The sequence below is a fragment of the Electrophorus electricus genome, chromosome 12, assembly GCF_041902795.1.
Source record: "Electrophorus electricus isolate QZ-2024a chromosome 12, ASM4190279v1, whole genome shotgun sequence".
Classification (NCBI taxonomy): domain Eukaryota; kingdom Metazoa; phylum Chordata; class Actinopteri; order Gymnotiformes; family Gymnotidae; genus Electrophorus; species Electrophorus electricus.
Window position 1 is genome coordinate 26,760,001 of NC_137508.1, and position 27,850 is coordinate 26,787,850.

General features: G+C 47.5%; 1 long non-coding RNA gene across 1 annotated transcript in view; it reads left to right on the forward strand.

The window, feature by feature from the left end:
* The window catches only part of LOC145660253 (uncharacterized), a 276,813-nt gene that overhangs the window by 82,199 nt on the left and 166,764 nt on the right, over positions 1 to 27,850 (forward strand). The window contains exon 3 of the long non-coding RNA XR_014126495.1: positions 13,960 to 13,994. This is a non-coding gene — a long non-coding RNA (uncharacterized LOC145660253). The remainder of the gene's footprint in view (positions 1 to 13,959; positions 13,995 to 27,850) is intronic.

The following is a 27,850-nucleotide window of genomic DNA, read 5'->3' on the forward strand; positions in this document are numbered from 1 at the left end:
TTAAATGCTGCCATACATCCGAGATGCAGCTTTCTGTACACCTTTACTGCCTCTATCCGTCTATCTGTTATATTATTAATAATTTATGTGCATGAACTAGTGAATTAAAGTCCGTGGTAGGAGTTAATGGTAGGGCTTCTGTGAAGAGCTCGGATGCTCCCGGCGTGTCCGCGTAGTGCGTCTGCTGACGCTACGTATAAGTCACTTCCCCGGCATATCGGACACGGCGCGGTAAAGGTGGTTAATGCCTGATTGTATTAAGGCAGCGCTGAAGCTGTAAATCTCATAAATTATTAAGCCTATAGATTGGCTCAGCATGGCGCGTTACACATAAAACACTCTAGCTGTGTTCCTCCCCCTCGGTATCACTTGCTAGTCTCCCCTCGCCAGGGCACGAAACATCAGACGTAAACGCCGGCTTCACCTTACAAATTCCAACAGCTCCTCATCACAAAGTTCTCTTTCCAAATTCATAAACATTAAAAAGCCATTACGGATTCACTACCCCTCCCTTCCAGTTGGCATGGAGCACCTGCACCGGGTGGTGGTGGTGTTGTTTTGTTGCTGCTGCTGTTGTTGTTGTTTGTTTGTTTGTTTGTTTGTTTGTTTGTTTCATTCCTTTCATTCCTGTCTCATATTCCGCCGCTTTCCTGCCGTTCGCGCCCCCTTCTCTGCCCTGGAGCTGTGATTGTCAGATGCGCTTGCTGGACGACAGGCAGGCGCGGAGGTTTTCCAGAATCGGAGGGTGGCGGCGGCGTCGGGTTCCAGAACCAAAGTGCCTCTGCTCTCCCAGTAATAATAACGGCAGCAACTTCATCTCTCTGTGTGAGCGTTCCGATCGGAGGAGACTCCCGCCTCTGCCCAAAGGGAAAGTCATTAGCGCCAAACACCCCACAATCTCCATCCCTCATTTACTGTCTGTCCATCTGCTGTTTACTCATCTCTCTGACTCTCTAGCTATCCGTCTGTCTCTCTCTAGCTCTCTATCACTCTTTTATCTGTCTGTCTCTGACTCTTTCTTTCTTTCTCCCCTCTTGCATGTCTCCCTCTCTCCTTATTTAAGACGGCCTTTGTCGCGTCCCTCCGTCGTGGTATCAGGAGTGTCAGGTTCGTTGCAGCGCGTCTCTATCACAGGCCTGTCTGCGGGGATCACCCCCCGCACACAGCGCTCACACGCGGGACCAGCACACAGGGCCACAAACTCACAGATACCAGATGCGCTCTGCAAGGAGACCAGGCAGAGTTATCTTTCTGCAGCAGCCAGAGTGCGTGCACACCACACACACACCTCAGCCGTCACACATATGCCCTATGATGGACAGATTTTGCGCTTGCAAACGAGTGCTTGCGCACGCGAATGCATCATGGCAGTCAACCGCGGTCCGATGGTTGAGTGAATCGGTCCGCGGTGAGACAGAAGGGTTTTATAAAACTACCACCTTTCTTGTTCACAATTACAACAGTTCACTTCACAGTGTGACCCAGAGTGCTCAAAGTACACAACTTCACTGGTAACTACTTGGCTGAACAAGTCTGCAGAGAGGGAAAGAGTTTACCAGGAGGTAGAACTAAAGCCCTCTTGTAAAAGTCTTATTATTATTATTATTATTATTTGTGTCCACAGGAATTGAGTTAGTGTCCAAAGGGCAGAGGTTTTCACATTAATAAAAATTATAATATTTTCACCAAAGCTCGGAAGTCCAGTTGAATAAGGATATGTATTTAGACTAGCAAACTGGTAAGAGTGAGTGTGAGGTGTGTGTTTATATACGTCATGAAGGGTGTGAGTGTGTTGGTGAGTGTTAGGCGTGTGTTTATAAACGTCATGAAGGGTGTGAGAGTGTTGGTGAGTGTTAGGCGTGTGTTTATAAACGTCATGAAGGGTGTGAGAGTGTTGGTGAGTGTGAGGTGTGTTTATAAACGTCATGAAGGGTGTGAGACTGTTGGTGAGTGTTAGGCGTGTGTTTATAAACGTCATGAAGGGTGTGAGACTGTTGGTGAGTGTGAGGTGTGTTTATATACGTTATGAAGGGTGTGAGTGTGTTGGTGAGTGTTAGGCGTGTGTTGATAAACGTCATGAAGGGTGGGGTATGGTGAGTTTGAGGTGTGTGTTTATATAGGTCGTGAAGGGTGTGAGTGTGTTGGTGAATGTTAGGCATGTGTTTATAAACGTCATGAAGGGTGTGAGTGTGTTTATAAACGTCATGAAGGGTGAGTGATGGTGAGTTTGAGGTGTGTGTTTATAAACGTCATGAAGGGTGAGAGTGATAGTGAGTGTGAGGTGTGTTTATATAGGTCATGAAGGGTGTGAGAGTGATGGTGAGTGTGAGGTGTGTTTATATAGGTCATGAAGGGTGTGAGAGTGATGGTGAGTGTAAGGTGTGTTTATATAGGTCATGAAGGGTGTGAGAGTGATGGTGAGTGTAAGGTGTGTTTATATAGGTCATGAAGGGTGTGAGTGTGAGGTGTGTTTATATAGGTCATGAAGGGTGTGAGTGATGGTGAGTGTGAGGTGTGTTTATATAGGTCATGAAGGGTGTGAGTGATGGTGAGTGTGAGGTGTGTTTATATAGGTCATGAAGGGTGTGAGTGATGGTGAGTGTGAGGTGTGTTTATATAGGTCATGAAGGGTGTGAGTGATGGTGAGTGTGAGGTGTGTATCGGCCTGAACTTGTAACACAACAACAAATTATTCTGCAATAAGAAAGTCTCTGATGTCCACAGCTGACTTTAGAATGTTCTGGAATATAACCGACTGGCAAATGAGTCTCTCAGAATAAAGGGGCAAGCAGTCCCAGTCCCAGTTCCCATCCACAGCCCCAGTGTTTGTTGGTGCTGGTTAGCTTGCACTGGTGTGCTCCGTTTCCTGTCTGAACCACAGTGGGAACTGCCTCCCTCAGAGGTGTGGTAAACAATGCCATTTCTGTCGTCTGTGTGGCGGTACTGTTGACTCTCGCTCAGTTTCGCTGGGTGTCCTTTTCCAGCAGAGAGAGTTCTGCCTCCATCTTTTGCAGTGCTGTAATTTGCATGGTGATGTGTGGCGAGCGATACTGTAGGTTCGTGATGAGGCTTTTTGTGCAGGCTTTTTGTGCAGGTTTGAGATCAGAATAAAATTGCTGCCTTTATCCCATAATCTCTGCCTCCGTACTCAGTAATGTTTGTATCGCATAATCTCTGCCTCTCTGATCAGTAATGTTATTATCCCTTAATCTCTGCCTCCACCCTCAGTAATGTCTTTCATCTCTGCCTCGGCCCTCAGTAATGTTTTTATCCTGTAATCTCTGCCTCTGTGCTCAGTAATGTCTGTATCCCATAATCTCTGTCTCCACTCTGTCTTTGTTTTGATTCTGCTCTCTGTTTGCCTGCTCTTTCCTCCATTCTGGTTGCCTGTCTCTCAAAATGCCTTGCGGACAATACTGGCAATTCGCATTATCTTTCTCTTCATCTCTCTCTCTCTCTCTCTCTCTCTCTCGCTCTCTCTCGCTCTCTCTCTCTCCATCTGTCCCATTCGTCAGCGGTACGCTGGGAGCAGGTTGGTTTGGGCAGCCCAGCTTCTATGTACCGCACATCTTTATGTGACCCCTGGTCAAAGTGCTGATGGCCATCAGCGACGTGTCAAAGTCAGAGGGAAGCTGCTCGGTCTGTCAGATAACGGGAGTTATGGGAGCCCCTGGCAGGGTCAGTCCTCACACACTCGCACACACCGCCCCCACGTGACACTCGCTGCCCATGAAGATTGAGCAGGAGTGATATTTTTTTTCACAATGTTTTTTTTTTTATCAGCACCGAATGTTTTGGGAGTGAGCAGCTGCTCAGAGAGAAGCGCAGGGCTCGACCTTTTGACCCCCTTGACCTTCTGCCCGGGGTCCGTCCTCCAGCCAGCTGGCCTCCTCCCGCTGCCCCGAAGCCCGCACACTTCGAACTCTTCACAAGAGGCCCCTCTCTCCACAGCTCGACGGCCAGGAAAGGTCGTGCGGATTTAGTGCAGTGCCCATCCAGGTACCCGCCCTGTCTCAGCCTGGTACACATGCCACAGAGTCCCTGAATCGGCCTCCAGCAAACGTGGAGAATCGGATATTCCCTATTAATGCCACACGCTACCCCCAAAATCCGTTTTCATCTCCGTTTATTTTTAACCCAGAATAATATTTTAAAGTGCTAATGAATGCGTCTAAATACACGGCCAGTTCTGTCCCATGGCTCCAGCCACAAGGGGACTTTGGGATGTGAGCTCTTCCACTAGCCTGTATAGTTGGCACTGGCCTTTGATAGGCCGCTGTTGTGTACCTGTTAAGGAAAGTGCACTGCTTTTCAAGGCCCGGGGATTTACAGGAACCACGGCACTGGTTCTCGGAGGGACTGAGCCTCTCTTGGAGACCACACATACCATTAAGATGACAACAATTCACAGTAGTTACAGAGTTGTGGAGAAGAGTTCTGGGTGCTAGGAAACAAACAGGCAGAACAGACGCATCCTGTTCACTTCCTTTTTTTTCTCTCTTTCACTTTCTCCCTCTTTTTCTGTAGTTCTGTCCCCCTCTCTCTCTCTCTCTCTCTCTCTCTCTCTCTCCATCACTTACTCGTGTCCTGTTTCTTTGTATCTGTTCTTTTCAAAGAGCTCACACAGTCTCACCATGGTATGGAGGCTATGAGGAGACCTAGGCCCTACACACACACACACACACACACACACACACACGCATGCACGCACACACACACACACATGCACGCACGCACGCACGCACACACACACACACACACACACACACACACACACACACACACACACACACACACAGTCAAGCCTTCTCAGCTAAATCCAACACCTAAAATCTTTACAGGCTGGTGTTGCCATTGATTGTAACACTCGATAAGTTGACAATGGAAGATTATGTCCAGACTTGTTTTAAGGCCACGGCCTGTTTCTTTTCTCTGTTTACTCTTAGTAAAGCTTTAACTTTAGCTTTAACTCAAAAGAAGATCTAATGCTAGTTGTCTCCACATCGTTCACATTACCTTTTATTTCTTCGTGAGCACTTATCACTCCTGTTTGTTTCGATCAATAATAATAATAACCACAATGATGCCCCACTGAGCTGTAGTATCGTTTTTATTAAAAGCAACCACGCAACGGTCCTGTTTTCACAGCACCAGCACACAAACGCTGCCTGTGTGCAGGTCTGCCCCCAGCCTCTAACCCAGAGTGACGTTTGCCGCTGCTGTGTGTGACGGGACGTGACCGGGCGCGGCCTTGCTGACGGATGGCGGTGCGGTGGACATTAGCTCGAGGCCCGGCGACTGAGCAACGGGACGCTGGCACCGTTAGGGTGGCTGTTCGTTTGCTTGTGTGGCAGGTCAGATAAGTGAGTGTGCGGCGTCTGCTCAGAAACGTCCATCAGCTCACTTCATTAGTCTGCCACATTAACTCATGTGCCGTGTATGTGAAAGAGTGCACGCGCCTGTGTTTGCGTGCGCTCCTGTCGGTGAGTGAGTGAGCGATGGTGGTGGTGATCTCAAGAAGGGGGGGCTCTCCTGTCCTGACTCAGAGCAGCGAGCACGTCTCTGGAGACGTGATTAAAGGGCCTCTCTGGGCCGTGATTAAAGGGCCTCTCTGAGACTCTTCTAGGTGCAGGGCCCTCGCATCCATTTTTAAAATGTCACCACTGCATTGACATACAAATTTAAATGGCATTAAAGGTTTTGACGCTGCTTTTGTGCTCAGGATTTGAACGTTTTTAAAAGCTTTTCACAACACAACAGATGTTTAAAACAAAACAGTGATTATACAGCTATTCTGGATAATCCAACAACACATTGGCGCTCTTGGAGAAAGACATGAATGACCAAGAACTCTTTCATAAAACATTACTTCATTGCCTAAATTGGTTTTATGTTTAACAGCATTTATCTGTCTCTTTTGCCATAACTTACAATTATGACCTGACTACAGCTTTGAGCAATTGAGGGTTAAGGGTCTTGCTCAGGGGCCCAACAGTGGGGACCTGAACTGGCAACCTTCTGTTTACTAGTCAAGCTTAACCACTCAGCTACTACTGCCCCCAAGTTTATGCCCTTTTCTAAGTAGAGGTGAGCTGTTTTTCTCTGACGTTAAGACTCAGATAAAGGGAGTTTTTATGAATTAAAGTGGTGAGTGAGTTGTTTTCCACAAGCCAATTCAATCATGTGACTGGCTTGTTTGCAAGCACAGCCGTTTAGCTGACTGACACATTTTACTACATTTGGTCAGTGATATGCAATTTAAAAATACAATTTGTAAAATATTTTGATTCTCTTTTTTTGACCAATAATTTTGAATTTTGTGATTTGATTATATTTTCAGGTGAAAAAATCAAAACAAAACAACCCAAATCAGAACGGTCTTGTGTTAGAAATGCTTTAAAAATGTTCTAGAAATACTTTAGAAATGTTTCTTTAAGATGCTGTGCATTAGGGCTGCGTTCAACGTCTCGCCTTTTGCTCCCAGAGTCGGGTTGTCTTCCGTTCTCTCCCACGCCTTCCATCTGCTTTTCCCAAAGGTGCACGGCTGTACCAGGATCAGTCCTCCCACACCCGAGGCGGGGCGTGTACTCCGATACAGCTGCTCCACATTAGTGCGCATTATGGCCACTGCGTGGTGTGTTGGTGTTCATCTGGTGCACTGGAAGCCAAATTATAATTTCTCTTTCTGTTGTCTGTCAGACGACCAAAGGAAGAGAGACCTCATCCCTGCCCAACTCCGCTGTGCGCGGTCTCTCTCTCTTTCTCTCTCTCTCCCTCTCTCTCTCTCCATGGCTCCATCTCCTAGGAAACGCAGGCGAGAGGAAGGGGCAAAAGCCGTAGTGGAGGGGGAACAGAGACGGATGTTCTGCTCTGCTGTCATTTTAGCAAATTACTCGAGCCACTTCCTCCCCAAGATCAAGACAATGTCATCTCTCCTTCTGTACATGTCCTTAGACTCATCATTTATTAAATTTCACTTCCTTAAAAGAGAGAGACGGCAGGACATTAATATTAGCCTTGTCACCCAGTGGGCATCTTGGCTCGTGTGAACCGAACGTTGTCCACCCCAGGAGCACTTGGCTTCAAAGCCTTCAGCCTAATTAATCATTCGCTTCCCGTGAAGCGGCTCTTACCCCAAACGCCGGCCATTAGCCGGGCTCTGTGGGTCAAGGGTCAACGAGCACACGGAGCCAAGCGTCGGGAGTGATGGTGTCAGGGGTGACGGTTTCACAACAGGCCACTGAGTCAGTGATTCTGAGTCAGTGATTCTGAGTCAGTTCTTGTGAGCCCTGCTGTCTCACAGCTGCTTGCACTTCCTCTTTAGTTGGACAGAGCATTATACCACGATTACATTATGATGTTGTTGGGGTTGTAATGTGGTGTGCCCTTTTTGCATCTGGGTACATTGACGTGTCATTGGTTAATGACTGATGGTCAGTATTTTGAGCAAAACTATTTCCGTTGACCAAACCTTTCAACTTGTTGTATCTTGTCAGTACCATTGCTCACCTGAACACTTATTTAGGACATATGGTCACGTTGCTAACCACACACATAAAAAAAAAAAAAAAAAAAGTCATTTGTAAATGCGTATCGCAGCCCCTTTGTGACAAAAGCCGGTATCGTGATGGTGGTGAACAAGTGATGCATCGTGCGACCTTTGCCTGCACTCCTCATACCTTTGCTGTGTCCACATTATGTGCATCCTTTTCACTCGGAAGCAGCATGAGGCCGTAACGATTTCCCCGCCTTTGCTCTCTGAGGTAGATTTTTGTCTGAGGTGTTCTGCTGAAGAAATCAATGTCTTCTAATTCTCTTCTTTCGCTGCTCCCCCTTAACTCCCCCCCCCACAACCCCTGTCGTGGTACTGTCCGTGTGAAGAGGACAAAAGCAGAGTGCTGCACTCTGGCGCAGACGTGGGGGGGGAATGCAGTGCGACGCTGTCACAGCTAAAGGCCTTAACCACGCCTGTCACACAGATGGAACACTGGAACAGGCAAGCTTGGACAGAGAAACAACGACCAAACCTACACACACACACACGCGCACACACACACTTGCACACACACACACACGTGCACACATACACACACGTGCACACACATACATACACGCACACATACACACACGCACACATACACACACACACGCACACATACACACACGCACACACACACACACACGCACACATACACACACACACACACACACACACACGCACACACACGCATGCACACACACACACACGCACACACATATGCACGCGCACACACACGTACACACATGCACACACAGAAACACGCACACGCGGACATGTACGCACACACGCACGCACGCACACACACGCACACATATGCACACACACACAAACACACACACATACGCACACATGCGCGCACACACACACACACACACACACACACACACACATACGCATGCATGCACACACACACACGCATGCACACACACAAACACACACACATACGCACACGCGCGCGCACACACACATACGCACGCACGCACGCACACAGTGCAGGACAATAATCGCTTAATGCCACCATGCCCTGTTCAAACCAGCCGAACGCTGAAGAGTTCTTGTGTACATGCACGTGCGCATACCTGTGTACGTTTGTGTTCACTGTACATAAATCACAGACTGCCTGTTGCCGTGGCGATTCATAAAACCATGAGTGGTCTGCCAATGCTTGTTTGATTACAACTCCTAAAAGGAACGATGGCGACTCCGTCCCTGTGCGAGAGCGCGCCACTCAGCCCTGCGGGGGCCTCCGTCTCCCAGGGGACATTCGCCTCTGACTCTCCCAGCTCCGATCTGCCCTTCGTTTCCATGGGTCGCTGAGGTTGTGCCTGGCCGTGTTCCCCTGTCGAGGGAAGGAGGGCGAGGTTTTCTCCACCCTCCATTAGAAACAGCATGGAAACCTCACCAAACATCTGATCTCTGGACCTGCTGGTGTAGTAGGTAGCAGCACCTGAGTGGAGCAGCCTGTTCCCTCTGTCGTAGACCCACATACTCTTTGACCCAGGAAACACTTGTGAGCTGATGTGTTAGCTTAGCTGTGCACTGCACAAGGTGTGTAAAAGTTATTTCATAATTGTTCTGAAAATGTTTAAATAATTGAATCGATTAAATGTTTATTTACTTAATTTTTTGTTGTTACAATAGCCACATTTCCAGAACTTTGGAAAAGCATCGATATCGGAAAACTTTATCAGTGCTGAGGGGAAGAGTTCTAGAGAACAAGCACAAAATTGGTGTTTTTTCCATTTAAAAAATGTGATTTGCAGCAAAGTGTATCTGTATTTGTCATGAGGTAGTGGCCTTGTCCAGAAGACTCCTCTACTCCTGCGTGGGTCAACTTGCTGTTAAGAATGAGCGAGTGGGTATCTGACGTAGACGGGCGTGTTTGGAAATCGGCGTGTCGAAATTGATTCTCTTTTTCAGTGTGGAGTAAATCCAGGCTGCCAGGGTTCTGCTCTGGTGTGTCTGCTTTGCCTCTCTGGTTATTGTGAGCGTTAGTTACCTGCCTGCCGCTGTACCGCGCCTGATCTCAGTCATAAAAAGGTGATTTTCCTGAGATTTCCTTTGTTCCTGCCTCCTCCTTCACCCTTCCCAGAGGCCCCTCAAAGGGTTGGAGCGGGTTACCCAGAATCCCACTGCTTTATTGGAAACTAGCTGTTCCTTACGAGCGGCGCAGCGCGGCTGTCCTGCGGTCTGCTGGATGTGAGAGCGAAAATGAAGTTAACCCCGGAGAACACTTCCCTCCTATTATCCTGTCTGGCCTAGGGGTGACTTCCCCACGAAGAACCGCGAGACGACGTGGCCGGAGCGGTTGAGCAGTGATGGCAGCGCTCTTCTCGAGCAGCTGCCGTGTCCACGGCCACTTTTACCCTCGCGCCAAGGCGAGAACAGGGAACGTTCGTTTGAATTCCGACACTGGCCAAGGAAAATGGGTCTGTTGTGCGAGGGTGTGATCAGAGCCTTTTCACCACGGTAAAGACCTCACGTTTCTGGCAGCGTGGGGAAGAGACCAGACCCGTTGCTCATTAGCACCCAGCTCGGTGAAAGCATGTAGTCTGGAGGCTTCTAATGACTTTTAAAAGCTACAAAGTGCTTCTTCGCCAGCCAATGAAGGGAGAGAGGGGTTTGTCACAGTGTGGTGAGCACCGGCACTCGTCTACGGTTTTGCACTTCGAGAACCAGAGAGGCAAAATAACTGTGTACCTACGAACGAGCCAAACTTTTGGCTGCCTAGACATTCTCGACCAATTACGTTTTAATGAAGCTAATTTACACGCCTTCGTTAAGGCTGGTGTTGACAAACAGTTGTGATAATGCAGCGCTGCATAGCTGGCTGCTGTTGTCCAGGGCACTTAGAGTGAAATAGCACGTTTTCCTTTTGACAGGAAATTGCCGTAGGAATGCTCCACACAATATTTAAGGAGGCATTACTGCAACGCTCTGCTCCGGTGTGCCTTTGAATAACGCCAGCGTTTATAGTAGAAATTACGTTTTATAGCACGAGTTGCATTTCTGGACTCCAGAAGAGTGAGATGGCGGTAAACCTGCTGACTCGTTGGTATTTCTTTATTTGTTTTGTGTATTTTAGCGTTTAGAACATGCGGAGCGGTGCTCACGCAGGACGGTGGTCTGCTACGCCTGCCCTGCGCTCTTTAAGTGGACGCTAGTCATTTACAAGGCCTCTGACACGTGTACGCTTCCACACGGTGAGCCACTCCAAGACACGAGAGTCTGTCGCGCTCGCCGTCGCTCTGCACTGATAAACCCGATCTTTCTCTCCTCTTTTTCCTCTCCCCTCCGCTCACTCTGTGCAGACAGATCCGTTCCTCTCCTCTCTTCGCCCGGCGAGCTGTCTCAAATCGCACCTCGGGGCAGTGTTCCAGATACTGATTTATTGTTGACCTTTAGGTTTTTAAATGTCTCCATTCTCTTTTGACAGCGCAGCAGAAAAGCGCCCCTTGCCTCTGTCGCTGTTACCCAATAACAAACCACCGTGTGTGATATGTCAGCTTCAATCCACCGCCGGGCGTGATGAATCGAGAGCTCTGGTCAGAACGGCGCCTTCGCGTGGTAGAGGGTTAAAGAACCCTTTAAATATATCTAAACAAATTTACAAGTAAATAAACAAAGAAAAAGCTAAATTAAATAAATAAGTGAAGGCAGTCTTCTGCCGTGTGTGTGTGTGTGTGTGTGTGTGTGTGTGTGTGTGTCTGGTTGGTGCTGAGGGTGGGACTTAAAACCTTTGCTCGGGCGTTTAAAAAACGGCAGACCTAATCATCTAAGCCCCAAATTCAATTATTCCGGATGGGAGACATTTTGCAATCTCTGATGGCTAGAATTGACTTTCAGGGGCAATTTCCTTAGTGGACGGCTCCGTGCTGTGGCATAAGACTGGGGGCTTAGACTTCTCTCTATACATCTCCTCAGGACTTGAGGGGAAAAAAAAACTTCCTCTGAGCAGATCCGTCCTGATCTGATGTGCTTTGTGTCGGATGCTTGCCATGCTTTCTCCGTGTGCACTCCCACACCAACCCTCTCACGCGTCGCTTCGAAGACGTGTGCCGTGGTGCTAACGCCCCGTGCGTGGAGCCAAAACTCACCTAATTTTAACACGAACGTCCTTCTCCACTCGGCTCGAGCGTCACGTTTTCTCGTCCTTCCCGGACGCTTTCCTCAGCCAGATTCTCTCCGCAGCGGTTCGGCATGCCCGCGGCAACCTTCCTGATTCCCCAGATGTGATCTCCTTTTCTTCCCCGAACACGGTGCCCCCAGGTCTGTCCTTCGGCGCTGCCCAGTAACGCCCTGCATGCTGGCAGAGCTCTGGACGTCTGCCTGTGTTCTCCCTCTCATAGTCTTTGCCCTGTGCGCCTTTCAAGATGAGGCTTGTTCCTGGACGATTGGACACTGGTACCCCTTGGCCTATTCAAGTCTGAACTGGTGATTTTACAAGTGTCTTTTTGTCCGCCAGTTAGCTTGCTACAGGCGATTATAAAATAGTTTTTCTGCTGTTGATTTTCCAAGGGTCAGAGATTTCTGTGTGAAGTAGGCCTTCTGCAGGTCTTAATGTAGATCCATTCTTCTTCATAATAAGAAACTTGTGCTGGTTGAACAGCCCTGTTGTGATGGGAGCGCTTTGGTCGCCCTGAATTTTATGCATTTAACTTTTTTTTTTTTTTTTTTTCTTCCAGTACGACCTCTAGTTTGATCTTGTTAATCAGGTGTGGTGTGATACTCAGGGAACTGTGTGTGATCTCGTTAAACGGGTGTGGCGTGATACTCAGGTAACTGTGTGTGTTCTCGTTAAACGGGTGTGGCGTGATACTCGGGTAACTGTGTGTGATCTCGTTAAACGGGTGTGGCGTGATACTCGGGTAACTGTGTGTGATCTCGTTAAACGGGTGTGGCGTGATACTCGGGTAACTGTGTGTGTTCTCGTTAAACGGGTGTGGCGTGATACTCAGGTAACTATGATCTCGTTAAATGGGTGTGGTGTGATACTCAGGTAACCGTGTGTGATCTCGTTAAATGGGTGTGGTGTGATACTCAGGTAACTATGATCTCGTTAAACGGGTGTGGTGTGATACTCAGGTAACTGTGTGATCTCGTTAAACGGGTGTGGTGTGATACTCAGGTAACTGTGTGATCTCGTTAAACGGGTGTGGCGTGATACTCAGGTAACCGTGTGTGATCTCCTTAAACGGGTGTGGCGTGATACTCAGGTAACCGTGTGTAATCTCGTTAAACGGGTGTGGCGTGATACTCAGGTAACCGTGTGTGATCTCGTTAAATGGGTGTGGTGTGATACTCAGGTAACCGTGTGTGATCTCGTTAAATGGGTGTGGTGTGATACTCAGGTAACCGTGTGTGATCTCGTTAAATGGGTGTGGCGTGATACTCAGGTAACTGTGTGTAATCTCGTTAAACGGGTGTGGCGTGATACTCAGGTAACCGTGTGTGATCTCGTTAAATGGGTGTGGCGTGATACTCAGGTAACCGTGTGTGATCTCGTTAAACGGGTGTGGCGTGATACTCAGGTAATGGTATACCATATCCTACCTGGTCTGGACCCCAGTACTTTATTAAAAGCACTGATATGGAGAGAGAGACTTTCATGGTATTTTGATTATGTATATCTGTATGTTTTTACGATATACATGAGTTATACATACACCAGCTAGAAGTTAACAGCTTCTGTCTAACTGATTAAGCTAAAAAACATGCCGTCCATAAAAGACATTAAATTTTAATTTGATATATATGTATATGTAAGTAAAAAAAAAAAACAACAACAAAAAAAAAAACTAATTCTGCACAATAGCGACTCTATAAATAAGAATGCAGGTAGAAGGTACTAGTTTCAAAACATGTTCTGATTAGTGGATAATAGCTGTGTTATCAGGACAGGTGTAGCTCAGGGGTCGGCCCTTATAATGAACACACTTCTGTATGTGCTGTATTTCTTTAATGAATATCTTTAAAAAAACAAAAAAACAAAAATAAAAACACTCATTTTCCATTTTACAAGGAAGTGTTTGTGGAGACTGTTCGTTTTAGTCATGGTGCTCAGTGTTGTACAGTATCATCACATTTGGTTCGTATATCCTCTAGACGGGAAACGCTGATGTAATCATTTGAATGCCTTTTACAGAGTAAATTGTGAAGGGCACTTTGCCTCCTGCATGTGAATTCTCCTTTGTTCTTTCCCGTTTGCCGCTCATCTTCCCGTACTCCGGCGTGTCTCGGCGCTGTGCTGAGGAGAAGAGTCTCTAGCCGAGGAGGTGTGACTCGAGCAGTCTACCTTGCCTTGGTGGTTAATAACTGCTGGAATGTTTTATCTGTACTTCCTTCTCAGGCACTACATCTGCGGTTTACAACATTACAGCTTACTCATATTCCTTATTCTTTCTTTCTTTCTGTGACAGGTCAAAGACTTGCTGCGCTCTGCACTCTAACAGATGTGAGTATGTGTGTTTTCTCTTCTGTGCTGCTGTTGCCTCGGTGTACAGACCAGGACAGGGAATGCGTTTTTTTTTCCTTGATCTCAGAGCTCATACAACAAGCCGAAAGGAGCCGCCATCTTGGTTTGGCTTTGGAGAAAGCTACACTGTGCTGTGTGCAAAACATATAAGGGGGGTGTGCGGTATTTTTGTAAGTGAATGTGTGTGTGTGTGTGGGGGGGCCTTCTGGGGTGCCTGTCGAGCCTCCAGGGCCCCTCCCACCACCCTTCACACCTTACAGCTGTGCATTGATTCGAGCCATAATGGAGCAGCCGGGGGGGGGGGGGCTTACACCCTCCGTCCAGCAGGGCGGTGCCATTGCTCACTGCTCCGCGGAAGCCATTAAAGCCCCGCTGGTTCCTCACTTCAGTCGTGCAGCTGTCTAACCGGCAAACTCCCGCCTCGCTCGGAGATGCTGTTGTTTCAGCGCTGAGGCATTCTCCTGCCTTGCTCCCCTCCCGGACAGAATGTTCTGTCGATTTAAAGTACTCAAGCATGCCGTGCTAAAGCAACGTGCGTTGTGTTAACGAACACTAAACGCCTTCTCAAATTTGTCAGTGCGGTCCGTACAGAATTCACGCGGATACCGTGTCTGTGCCGGTCCTCGGTTTATCCACCGGGCAAGCAGTGTGAAGTCGGCCAGTCCAGAGTCACCCGTTGATACGGGAGCCAGGGAACAGAAGGTTTTACTGGAAACTTTTCCGATTAATGAATCCTCTGAATGCCATAGTATCATTCCCTGGACGACCGCCCTCCTGTTTTTTTATCCATGTATTTATTTAAGCAGATTTAACCAAATAGCCAATCAGGAGCCTTAAGCGGTAATCCCCCTTGACCAATCGGTGACCACACAGCCTCGGGCTGTTGGGTAGGAGAGGATTTTAGCACCTCACTGCCTTTTTAACACATGGAGACTGTGTGGATGAGAGATTAATTATCGGCCACGTAGGTGACTCACAAGGGCCGGGTCACGAATGGCAGAAGCTGATAGCACTAACAATGGCGTAATTGGCTCACAAACCCGCCAAGCATGAGTATTAATAGACTTAAAAGGTAATTAAAGGTGTTGTCCGCTGGGCGTTCGGCAAGGTAGTGCTTCCTCGCGTAAAGCCGGCTTTGGTGGGTGGCGTAATAGAGCATGGACGGTGTTTCTGCTGGCGAATTGAAATTAAGAATGGGCCTGAAATTAAGAGGAAATCGCGTTTGACTGCCTGAGAGTGCCGCGTTTTGAAACGGCTTTCAGCTGCTCTTCCGCTTTTCTTTTTCTTTTCCTTTTTCGCGTTCGATCAAGAAAAGCGGGGAGGAGTGGAGAGAAGAAAACATCCACTCTCTCTGCAGATTAAAACGTGTTCATCACAAAGTAAAAAAAAACAGTCTGAGTGGTGTGGGTTTTTTTTTTTTGGGGGGGGGGGTGTTTTGGCCTGGTTTGCGCGCGGAGCTTTTTGGCAGCGCCGCGCGTGAATCAGACGCCGTGGTCATTACACGCCGCTTTGATCCGGTAGCCCCAGGCTGGGCTCCGTACAGAGCAGAGGTGCAGCCCCCTACTCCGTCAGCGAAGGACTTCCTCACTTTGCACTACACCTCCGTGAACAGTAGCATCATCCCCAACTGCATATTCCCATTTCTTTGCTGTAACCCACATTTTAGGGTTTTTTTTGTATTTTTTTGGCATTCCAGTTAATTATATGAAAATGAGCTCTGAAGTGGTTGATGACTCTTCGGTGTCATCTCTCTTGACATTTGCCTGCCGATGTCTGCGATTTCAATTCTCCTTAGGCAATGCGGTGTCTTTCTTTCTCTCTGTCTCTCTCTCTCTCTCTCTCCATCTCTTTCTCTCATGCTCTTGTGCTCTCTGTAGCCAAATTAAATTGTTGCCAAAAAATTATGCAGAATGGGCTGTGCTTCTATCAGCCCTGTTCAAGCTAACAAAAAAGTCGTCCATAAAAATGCTTTCACTACAGGAAAAACTAAATGAGGGAGAGAGGAAAAAATCTGCGTCTACGGTATATAAACTTTTTAATGCAGGAAATCTTATTCAGGATTTTCTGCTTCCATTAGACTTGTCTAGCCAATACAATATTTTTTCATATAACAAAACATGATAAGGAACATTTTTTTTCTTGCTCTCTCTCTCTCTCTCTCCTCTCTCACTCTCTCTCTTCTCCTTATTTTTCCGTCTGTCTGCTGCTCTTCTGCGTCCCGGCTACACCGAAGCCGTGTAGCAGGCTCTCAAAATGTAACTTGTAAACCCTGCTGGGTTCATCAGTGGAAGCTGGGGTGGCCCCGTCTCGCCGCAGGGCTGACGCTCTACCTGCAGTAAGCGTGTAACCCTGTGGGGGGCGCTGTGTGTTCAGGCAGGGCACATATCCCTTCTTCTACCTGGAGTTCTTTTCCCAATAGTTCCTTTACCGCTCTGGCCCCTCATGGTACTTCAAGCCTCTGCTGGTTGCCTCCAGCTCCGTGATATTCCCCGCCTCCCAGCCTCACCCACATCCAGGACTTGGGAGCGTCTTTGGCACGGAGCGCGGCTCCTTCTCCTCATGAAAGGCGCAGCATGGCGGCGGCAGCCAACAGCACAGACACAGCTGCTCAGAAAGGAGGTCAGCAATTAGGGAGCAAATGGCAGGGCATTTTAACGGGCCGCCACACCACCATTGACAGCAGCGAGTGCACTAATTGGGGGTAATTAGTTGGGTGCAGTTTGGATCGATAAATATTGCGGGCGGATTTGAAAGGAAGAGCCTCCGTTCCCAGGTGGCGGGCTTGGAGACCGCTCGCCCGCCCGCGAGGAAGAAACCTGGCCGTCACCTTTTCCGCGGCGCAGGAACATCCGGCCGCATCGATTCGAGCGAAGACTGCCTTCCTCCTCTTCGGAGCGAGAGCCCAATTAATCGCGGGCATCCGACTTACTGTCACCTGTAACATAATGGCCACGTTAACAGCAGAATAATTCAATAATTCAATCAGAAGGACTAAATGGAAACAAACTGCCTCACATCAAAAAATGCAGTTAGCGGCCGCGAGGAGCCCCTGCTGTGGAAATGAGTCAGAAGAGCCTTCTTTGCTCGACAAGTTAATAATATATTGCAATTTGTTAATTAAGGGCAAAATGCATGGGAGTTTGGTTGTTTTCCCAACACAGATTAATCATTGCAATGAGAGAGAGGCCGCACACGGGTTAGCACCCGGTGATAATGAAATAAAGACGGCATGCTGTTGAGGAGAGAGAGAGAGAGAGGGAGAGAGAGAGAGAGAGAGAGAGAGAGAGAGAGATGGACAGTCTGGATTGGGTGGGCATGTTTGGGTGGTGAAGCCAGATCATCTCCATACGCCTCGTTCCTGTAGCAGCACTTCACCTCCACCCGTCTCCCTCCTTCCCGCGGCGCCCCTGGGCACTGCCAAGCGCCGCCGAGATACGGACTCTCTGTAGCGTGGCTCCGGCAGTCCCTCAGCGCCCAGAGCAGTGTGAGGAGAGGACGAGGTGGAGAGAGAGGGAAAAAAAACAAAGGCTGGAGGATTCAGACTCATTAAAGCTCGTGGACGGCTTGTGTTCCGTTTCTGTCATTTGCACTCCTTTCATTGGTTCTGTCTCTGCTCCCCATAGCTGGGAAAAGAGAGAGGGAGAGGGAGAGGGAGAGAGAAGGAGAAAGAGAGCGAGGGAGAGAAGGAGAGAGAGAGCGAGGGAGAGAAAGTTGGTTTCAAAGTGAGAGTGTTGGTGTGTCCATGCTGTGCTTGCCAGCAGGTGGTGGAGTCTGAGCTCCCAGCCAGTGAGGACTGATAAAGACTTCTCAAAGACTGCCTTTGTCCAACCTCAAACTTTTTGGTTTCACTCAAGGGAATGAGAGAGAGAGAGGGAGAGAGAGAGAGACATAAAGAGGGAGAATCTTCCATGGAAGAAATGCTAATAGCAGTCCACGGGGTGGGGTGTTCATACATGAACATCAGACCGTGTCTGTGTGCAAGTTAGGCTAACAGCTTCCTTCAATGGGTCTGTAAAACCCTGGTCATTAAAAGTGAGTTCTGATCATTAAAAACCCTCTGTGATGAAGAGCACACAGACCTGCCATTCCCAGTCTTCTGGAATGTCTGCTTCGAGCTGAGGGGAACCTGCTCTGAGCACAAAAAAACCCCCAAGGTGATCTACACTCAGTGTCCTGTGTGAGCGTGTTTCAGTGGATGATCAGTGGAAGGTGATGGAGTTCCCAGAGTTGCCTTTACAAAGTGCCTTCAATGTATGTAGTTGTCACGTTGTCTCATGAGTGCTTAACGCCTGGAAAATCTCCAGGTTATCACCTCATATGTAATATGTAAAGTAATTTGGATGTGTGTGCCATCATCGCCACCATGTAACTGTGCGTGTGTTTGTCTGTGTGTAGGAGATTGATACAGCTGCATGGTGGAGATGATGATGTGTGTGTGTGTGTGTGTGTGTGTGTGTGTGTGTGTGTAGGGGACTGATACCATCATCATGCAGCTGTGTGTGTGTATAGGGGACTGATGCAATCATCTCCACCATGCAGCTGTGTGTGTGTGTGCGTTCTTTTCTTTGTGTGTGCGTGCGTACGCGCGTGCATGCAGAGGACTGATGCCATCATCTCCTTCAGGCATGTGCTGCCCAGTAGCAGTTGCTCATGCTAGTGCCCAGTGCATGTTCTGTGTTCTGTGGTACCACAGGTGAGGACATTCATTAATTCGGGCTATACTGTGAGCCTGCCACCTTGCTGTCCTGCTGTGTGGAGAACTAGTGGCACGCCAACCATTACAAAGCTAATTTGTCTCTTTGCTCTTTGGATATGCTAAGTTCCTGCCTGGGGGAGGTGGTGGAGGTTTGTAGATTCAGAACGGTCGATCTCCGTGGTGACAGCTCTGCTTCTCGTTTGGGGAGGGCAAAACTTTGAGAAGCCTTATTTTGTTATTAATATTATTTTACATACATGCTTAAAAGAAATTAGCTGGAAGTTGCTCCTTCTGGTGAATGTATTGATGTATGCCTGTTACGCAACCCTGGTGGGAGGTTAATGGAAAATAAATTAACAACAACACAAAAAAAGTTATTTAAGACAATAGAGGAGGCTGTGTGTGTGTGTGTGTGTGTGCGTGTGTGCGTGTGTGCGTGCGTGCGTGCGTGTTGGCCTGATGGAGACAGATTTAGTGCTCCAACACCTTTGCAGATTAGAGAAGGATGCCAATCTTTACCAAAAGATGTTTATCGGTATCATTGGAATATAAATTCCATGGCCTAAACTGTCTTAAGATACTGCTGGACATTCCCAGCTGGGATTTCCAGAATCTGGCCTGGATTTTGAACTCTCTTCCAGGTGTTGGATAGTAACCCTCTATGTTCATTCAGATGTAGCCTCGCACATCAGCTGAAATCTCTGGGAAAGTGAAATCAAGTCTGTCACCCCACGTTACTGAAAAACAGTTAAAACTTTATACTGCTTTTTTAGCTCAAATATTGTTAATAGTATCTGAACATCTTTAGTAATGTATTTTCTCATAATGCATTTTTTTTTCCACACGTGTTGTTTTACACACCCTGGCAACCTCGCTGGCATCCTCACGGTAACGCACAGCCTCTCCTGCTGTAGTGACTGGCTGACCACTCACTCACTTTGTAGGGGGACTAGGGACTCCTAGGACAGGGAGACCTCATTACCTCTGCTTTAGAACCATCTCCTCCACTCACACTGGTTCATGACATTTCAGTTTCTCTAGAACATTCTAAATCCAAGCCACAGTTCTGGAATGCTGGGATTTGTTGGTGTTTTTCTTGAACATTCTAAAGCCAAGCTGCAGTTCTGGAATGATGGGATTTGTTGGAATGCTGGGATTTGTTGGTGTTTTTCTAGAACATTCTAAAGCCAAACTGCAGTTCTGGAATGCTGGGATTTGTTGGTGTTTTTCTTGAACATTCTAAAGCCAAGCTGCAGTTCTGGAATGATGGGATTTGTTGGAATGCTGGGATTTGTTGGTGTTTTTGTAGAACATTCTAAAACCAGGCTGCAGTTCTATGCTGGGGTTACTCACGGTCATTAGAAATTGCATGGCATTTCTCACAAACAGCAGTGGTGTGTGCAACACATTTTGCTGTCATAGTCTTTAATCCATCAAGGCCTGATGGCTTAAAATACCCACAGCAATGTCTGTTTAGTATTGGTCTTTGACAGATATTGAATGCTGGTGTGGTGATGCATTAATTAGTTTGTCTTCCAGATCAGTGGACATCCTTGTGCACTTTTGTAGTGGATAGACGTAATGTTTATTTTGCATAGCAATGTTATCAACCTTGTTTAATCTAATCAAGTTCAAATTTGGTTTATTTGTCACGTACATAGTCATACACGGTATAACTCGCAGTGAAAAGGTTTCTGAAATATAATCTGAAATAATGAAATATAAAGAAATAATCTGAAATATCTATATTATATTGGTGTCATATATTGATGTCATATACAGTCGGATGTCATATGCAGTCAGGAAAGTTGATGCGTCTGTTAAAACCTCTCTTCACATCACAGTCTTTGTTTAGGTATTTTTACAATATGTAGGCATATGTGTGATATCTGACCTTTTTTAGGAAATTCAGTTAAAAAAAAAAAGTATCCTTGAAATTTTAGTTCAAAATGTGGAGGTGAAACTGTCAGAATTTTCCCCAGGAGTTCTGCTTCAGGGCGGCACTGGACTAGCTCTCCTGATTCCGGCGTGTCAGGCCCTGTCTGCTGTGATTGGCAAAGTGCTCATCTGTCAGTGTGCTGTGATTGGCCAGACGCTAGTCAGCCACTTTGCTGTAACTGGTCATGCACTAGTCAGTCAATCTGTTGTGACTGGCCAGGCCCAGGCTGAACTCATACATACTCTGCGTTTACCTGGTGATCTCACTGTCCCAGGACCAGTTTCCCCAAATAGACATCACAGACCGATCGTTTTTATAATGCTAGAACAAACATAGCTATGAAGTTGGAGCTCAGTGTTTAAGCTACTGGGCTAATAATCAGAAGATTGCCAGTTCAAGTCCCACCACTGCCAAGTTGCCAATGTTGGGCCCCTGAGCAAGACCCTTAACCCTCAATTGATTAACTTATATTCAGTCCTATTTGTAGTATCTTTGGATAAAATTGTCAGCTAAATGCCATGAATTGCAAGGAACTGGAGTTACAAAAAGGCCATCAAACGGGCTGAACAGTGTGTGTTGTGCGTCTGTTGCCTTCTGAGTCCATAATTGGAGCTTCTGTGCGCCTGCTTCCTCATGTCCTCGGTGTCGAGGGCTTGACTTCACCTGCCAGTGCTTTTAATTTTTTATTTATTTCTGCAGTCCTCCGATAAACCTGTAATTATGAGACGGGGAATATCGAAATGACAGCAGCGCTGGCCAGTGGCTAATATTACCCGGCTATATTTTCTCTGCCTGAAGCTTATTTAATGCTGGAGGTCCAATCAATTCTATCGATCCGGGAGAGAGGGAACCTTTCTTTATCGTATGCACTGTTTACAAATTCCCAGTTACACCACCGTTCTTCATAAATTTACAGCCAGTTAATGATGGCCTCCTGTCATACGTTTACGGGTGCATTGATTAAAACATTAGTGCACTAATTGAGTGAGTCAATCGATTGGCTTCTCACTGCTGTCTGCTGCCTGGGAAAGGGACCCCCCCCCCCAGTCCCCAAGCCCCATAGCCCCCACCCCCCACCCCCCCACCAGCTTCCAAGTCCTCCAGCCTTCCAGTTTCCCAGCCCCCCACCGGCGAGAAACCCAATCCCTCGTGTCTTCCAGGACGGAGCCACCAATGGGGGCAGGATGAAGTGCAGTGACGTTCCCGGGTCGTCCTGCCGTGTGCCTGGGCTCACGCCTGCGCCAGCGACGCAGCCAGCTTGATGCACTGCAGGTTCGTGACTTCGACACGTCTGGTGTTTCCCTGGATATTCGTGCCGTAACCTGGCTCTTGCACGACCGCGCCTGAGGCTCACGTGTTTGAGGAAGTCTGAGGAAGCCCCGCTGTAAATGGTAAATGTTCCAGTGGTTCTCCGTCCCGACGTGGGTAACTGGTGTTCCATGAAGGCCAGGCTAATGCCTGGCAGTACTGTAGCTGGTGCTGCCTGCATAGTCTTCTGGCTGTATGGGCGGGCAATTAGACCCGACACATGCAGCTTTTATAGCTGCCTTTCAATTAGGAGCTGGTTCAGACCCAGCACTAAAGCCCACCAGTCTCCATTGCCCATGTACATAACCGACTCAATATAACAACTAAAGGGTGATGGGTAGGGTCTTCTTGGACGCCTGGGATGGAATGTGTGTGTGTGTGTGTGTGTGTGTGTGTGTGTGTGTGAGAGAGAGAGAGAGAGAGAGAGAGAGAGAGAGAGAATATTGAGTGCCGTCTCCAATATATGTGTGTGTGTGTGTGTGTGTGTGTGTGTGTGTGTGTGTCTGAGGGAGAGATTTCATCTCATCCATCTTCCACACTGCCCCAGATATTGTGGCTGTCTCAAACCTCTGTGTGTTCCCCTGGTCAGTGTCCTGTTGAGTGTCTGAAAGCAGAACATTGCTAATGCTCAGGACACTGCTGGATTGAGCCAGCTCTCACACACACACACACACACACACACACGCACACATGCGCGCACACACACACACACACACACACTAATACACACACGTACACAAACACACATACGCACACACACCAGCTCATACACAGACACGTCATCTCACACACACACACAGACACACGCACATTACCTCATACGTACATACATATCAAGTCTTACACCAGTCTGGAGTGTGACGTGCCTCTAACGCTGCCTCTAACGCTGCCTCTAACGCTGCCTCTAACGCTGCCTCTAACGCTGCCCACTTTATTTTGTGTCTTTCTCCCGGCTGTCTTCACCACGTTCAGCCTGTGTGTTTTCTTCCCTTTGCTTTCACATATGCAATACAAACACACTGCATTTGTTGGCCTCCACACAACGGGTATCAGTGCACTTTGGCATGTTTAACAGTTGTTTTTATCAATTATTTCCCTCTTGAAAAACAAAAACCTCTCTTTTTAGGAGACAAGCGTGTCTCCTCTGTTCTTCTTGAATAGCCAGTCGGGCACCAGGCACAGACCATTCAGCACTGTGTGTCCATATAAAGATTTTTATCCACGCTGTAATAATCACATTTCCACATCTACATGTGTTTTAGGAGGGGAAAAAATGGTTTGAAGCTGAAATTTTGAAGCTCTGTCATAGCTTTAAAAAAAACAATCCTCAAAACACAATTCTACCTCTTTTTTATTTTTGTTTGATTTTAGAAAGTTCTGTGGAGAAGTCAGAGCTCCGTAGGGAAAGGCGGCATTAACGTGGCGTGCCCATGAGGTTAACAGTGGCCAATTGCAGTCAATCAGCTGGATGAGCCTTGTCAACCGGAGTGGGCCACTGAGCAAATTGAAATGACGGCCTTCTTGGCACGGGGATAATTTTCCACAATTAAGCAATTTGTGACGGAAAAACGCCTTTCTGTCTGGAAGAAAATACACACTTACACACACCTCACGCTTGTTAAAAATGCACGCACACACACACACACACACACACACCTCACACTTCTTAAAAAAAAAACCCTACTTTAACTCAACCTTGTCACTCATCTGGTAATGCGGCAGATGAAATGATTCACCAGCCGACACACCCCCGCCCACACACACACACACACCACCCCATATGATGCAGGCTTCCGTTAAGGCATGGCTGCACGGAAGGCTAATCAGTCCAAACAGGCCCGGAATACCGGCCACATCGCTCCGGCTTCCGTGCGAAGCATCCTCCCTCACGGAGGGCACAGCCTTCTGGGATGAATTTCTAGGCCTGTTTGTGCCTGTTTGGGGCGCGTGTGTGTAGGCTCGTGGGCAAAGCTCTGATCCCTGTGGACTTCCCTGATTCCCCCCCTGGTCCACCCTTTCCAGGTACCCTTGCTCCATAGCCCCCTCTCCGTGTGTCTGTGCGCTCTCCGCCACCTCTCCGAGCCAGTCCCTCAACGTTAACCCCTTACCACCCGTAACCGGGGCGCACGCCGTCTCGTTGCAGCTTTGCTCAGATATTTGTAAGGCGAGATGCCTTTAATTATTGAGTCGTACCCTTAAGAATCACAATCTCCTCTCTTCGCATTTTTTTTCTTTGCCTGATCCCACCCACCAAACCCCCCCCCCCCCAACAACACCCCCCCAAACCTTATTAAAAGGCAAAGAATAGATTTGGCGGCTGCTTCCTGGTGGGATGAAAGGCCAATTATCTCCACAAACGAAAGGAGAGGCCTTAATTAGCACGGAACCAAATCTGTACAAGAGGAATTTGTTCAGCCGGAGCGACGGACTCTCTGGCTGGTCTCCTTAGCGACCAGCTAGCAGGATGGAGGGAGCAGGAAGGGAAGGGTAAAAAGAGAAGGAAGGAAGGAGGGAGGAATGAAGAGAGCTAGCCTGGGCTTGGCGCTGGCGAAGGTGCGCTGAAGGGGGCGGGGCCTAGCCAGCTGCTGGGAGGCTTTGATTGCTACGTGCTACACATCCCCCATTTCCCAGCTTGGCTTTGATCTGCTCCCAGCCAGCAGGGGGCCGCTAACAAAACAAGCTTTTAATGTTCTCTCCGGCTACTGCCTCTATCTCCTCTCTCCAGCTTTAGCCCCGCCCCGCGCGTGCTACAATGCATAGCAAATTGCTCTCTGGCCTGTCTTCTGCCTTCTGCACAGTATTATAAAATGTGTGTGTGTGTGTGTGTGTCTGTCTAGTGCAGGTCAAAGCAGTGTGAAAGTTTTCAGGTGACTCCCCCAAGCGTAGGAGACAAGCAGAGAGCACGCGAGAGCCAGGGTGGCGTGAGCAGGAATGGTGTCGTGGGCACTGGAGCATGCAAACAGGCTTACACACGGAGAGGCCACACTGCCCCCACCCTTGCGCCTACACCCGAGCCCTACACCACAGCACCACGCATCCGCCTGCCTCTGCCCCCCCCATCCCTCTCTCTTTTCCCCTTACCCCCTATACCTTCTCTCTCTCTCTCTCTCTCTCTCTCTCTCTCTCTCCCCATCTCTTTCTCTCTCTTTCTTACACCCCCCCCCCCATGTCTGCTCCTGCTCGCGGGGAGAGGAGCACAACGGCACGCGTTAATGGCGTTTAACCCTCCCTGCCTTTTGACTCTCCCCCTCTGCACAGCTGTGGGAGACGGAGTCCGCCCGCGTCTCCGTCCGTCACGTCAGCTATTCAGAGCATTACAGGAGCCGGGAAAATTGCACGAGACTCCTTAATCATACCCCACCCCCCCGTCGCTGCACTCGTGACTCCTTTCGGCATCACTAGGACATGAGGAGGCACAGAGGCCTGTGGTGAATTGCATGGTGCCATGCCTCCTATCCAAAACGGAGGATTACAGGAAAGCCCGGAGCGCACCTGTGGCTCTCTGCCGCTTGCCGTCCTATCAAACAGCCCCTGGTGACCAGAACCTGGGAATCACGTCGGGCCCAGCCCGCTGACTCCAGATCAGCGCTTGGCCCCCAACTACCAGGAGAACAGGGCGAGAACTACAGAGCGCTGTGCTGTAATTGATTTGGTGTGTGTGTGTGTGTGTGTGTGTGTGTGTGTGTGTGTGAGTAAAACATGAATAGAAAACTAATATTTAGGCTTCACAATGGGATTTGCTTGCTTATGTGTATTTCTCCTGACCTTTATGGATATCTTTATATTATCCTGTCATTTGAAGCAGCTAGGTTCAGAAACTGGCAAAGATATTTTAATTATTTTCAGGCATATCTCAAATTTTTTTAAAAAAAGAGAAGAAAATGTGTTATTAATTTTTTAAGGAAACCGATCTGGTACATGAATCCATCTGAAGATAGCACACCAGTGAGACCCAGGTGAGTAGGTCACATGATAACAGCTGGACTAGTGTGAGCACAGTTTATACACCACTGTAGAGATTTTTGTTCCCTATTAATGATTCAAAACTATTATGTTCACATTTAAAATACCAGTTTAGGGTATCAAACCAATGAAATAACACGTATGTAATGCTGTATTAAACAAATATCTTAGCTTTTAGGTTCTTCAGAGTTTTTCTAAGCCTTTATTTTGATGACAGATCTGCCTGCTCCCGCTGTTCTGAAAACAAGCGTACATACGCAGCGCACTTGTAGGCTGAGAAAGTACAGTTCGGAAAGAAAACAATTTGCTGAGGGTACACCTAAAATTGTGTGTGTGTGTGTGTGTGTGTTCAAAATTATTCCATATATAGGCTAACACCCTTCCCCAAATTCATAAACCATTAAAAATGCGTTAATTACTACAACAAACATACATTCAGTCATGTGTATCCAAACTTCTGAGTGACGCTGTAAATATCCCTGTGCACACGTGTGGATTCCATTGCTATCATTTTGATACCCTTGTGGGAAACGGGCTAAATACCGTCTAGTGCGATTAAACGAGACAAAATGATGTTTTAGCGCTGAAAATAAAAAAACCAATAAACAATGGCACTTCCAGTTTGGACACAAAGTAAAGGAAATATGGGATAAGAGAAATCGAGAGAGAGAGAGAGAGAGAGAGAGAGAGAGAGAGAGAGAGAGAGAGAGCAGAGAGAATCACCAAAGTAATAGAGCGCTCACCTCCTGAAGCTCATGAAGCTAATTACTGTGGCTTTAGTTTATTCATAGCGCATGAAAAAACTAAACAAAACTGCTGTTTACTGTTGGCCTACTGATATTTGCGCTGCACTTGACAACCAACTCTGAGGAGGGCGAGTAGGGGAAAAAAACGTGTGTGTGTGTGTGTGTGTGTGTGTGTGTGTGTGTGTATGTATGTATGTATATATATATATATATATGTATATATATATATGTATATATATATATATATATATATATATATAATATAAACATCAGATTGCCATATCTAAGTTCGAGCTTACGTGAAGAGAGACTGATAGTACAGGTCTGACGTGTGTAGCAGGTAGAACTGCGATTTACTGCTAAAATTCATAAGAACACTTATAAGGTTATTTATTAGTCGTAGTATTAAGCTGGTGTGGAGTTACAGTTGCATTTAGTAATGAGGAAAAAGTGTAGACCGGCTATAGTGTAAATTACAGGAGTGAGCAATTAAGGCAGAGAAAGACACAGACATACTGTGTGTGTGTGTGTGTGTGTGTGTGTGTGTGTGTGTCTAGCGCTAAAGCTGAGAACAAAGATTAACAAGGTAATATAATAAATATCTCACTGAGAGACACTGACTGTAAGGCGATGGAAGGAAACAATTATTTGGTCTTGTAAACAATATGTGTGTGTGTGTGTGTGTGTATATATATATATAATGTATGTATGTATGTATGTTATTTATATTAATCTGTCACATTCATGCCTCTATAATATGCCATCCAACCAATTCCCACAAACACCTGACCCACAGCTCCACTGTGGTTTTTAATGAAAATATGTCAGATCTGTATCAAAATTGCACAAAATGCAAATGCAAGGTCAGTGTGGAACAACGGGTATCGTGCCAAGTCAAGTATGTTCGCGTGAACTCCCCGTCCTCCTACACGGTACACATGCAGTCCTATAGGCACAGCAGCAAAGACAGGAGCTCTTTGACTTTACTCTCTCTCTCTTTCTCTCATTCTTTCTCTCTTTCCTGCAGCAGTATGTAATTCTTCCTCCTCCTCCTCCTCCTCCTCCTCCTCCTCCTCCTCTTCTTTTTTTGTGACGGTGACAGAGCGTGCTCGGTGAATGACGCACTGCTCATCGGCCTCCTGCACCCACGCCCCCACCCTGTGCGCGTGACAACAAGAGAGCC